Source organism: Cetorhinus maximus, chromosome 31, assembly GCF_964194155.1.
Source record: "Cetorhinus maximus chromosome 31, sCetMax3.hap1.1, whole genome shotgun sequence".
Taxonomy (NCBI): domain Eukaryota; kingdom Metazoa; phylum Chordata; class Chondrichthyes; order Lamniformes; family Cetorhinidae; genus Cetorhinus; species Cetorhinus maximus.
Genome location: NC_135909.1, coordinates 20,962,104 through 20,963,182, shown reverse-complemented (window position 1 = coordinate 20,963,182; position 1,079 = coordinate 20,962,104).

Genomic DNA, 1,079 nt, shown 5'->3' with positions numbered 1-1,079 from the left:
GGCCGATCTGATTGAAAATTTTACGATGATTAAATAACATTCTAGCTTCGTTTTTTAGTCTAGCGGGCAGTGTGCAAACCATTTAGCTTGTACTGGGGTGTTGATAAGAAGCACTGGGAATCGAAATTCCTGCTACAATCTCTCTCCCTGCCGTGAGAAAAAGTCGGTCTCTTTCAACTGTGGGTGTTTATCTCTCATTGCCTGTGACATTTCTTCAATTAACAAACTACTTCAGCCTCTCCTTGGAGTGAAATGTCTTCTGTCGTCTTTCCTTTGCTGTGAATTATTATTCAGTCAGTTGTTCTCTTGCTTTTTACAATCAGGAGTTTGTGAGTTCAATACTCACTCCAGAATCCTGAGCACAAATTCAGGCTGACGCTCTAGTGCAGTAATCATTGAATGCTTCACTGTTAGTGGTGCCAGCTTTTAGAAGATATGGTAAACTGAGGTGCCCTCTGCCTTCTCAGGTACAGTATACCTAGCATAATTTCGGAGAGGGGCGGGGGAGTTATTCCATCGTGTCGGAGCCCACATTCATCCCTCAATTAAAATCACTTTATAACAGATTATATTTTCTTTATCACATTGCTGCTCCTGGAAGCATTTTTTTAACAAGTTGTTCAAAAACATGGTGATTGAAATCCTGAGATGAAAAAATCAATTATTATTGACAACTCTGCTGAGTGAGCTTCATTGGACAGCAGAGAAATTAGGTGAGGAATTCGAGTAATTCGACACCAGAGGAAAAGTCAACGTCAAAACTGGATCACCTCTTGCGAATATCAATGAGTAAAAGCTGAAATATCCGCGCATCATCCGTTCATTGACCAGAGACACTCACAGAGAAACTTTGTACAATGTGTCTCGAATGCAAACTGAAGGAATGAAACCTTCCCAGTTCATGGTGATATTGGGGATGGAATTCCATTTTTTAATTAAGTAATTAAGAATGAACAATCATATCTGTCAAAACAATAATTATCTGTGTCTTTGACGTGATGTTGTTTCCGCTATGCTGATAATTCTGTCCTTCTCATGGTCCATGTCTCAGGGTGGACGCTGCTGTCCAAATAAGCAAA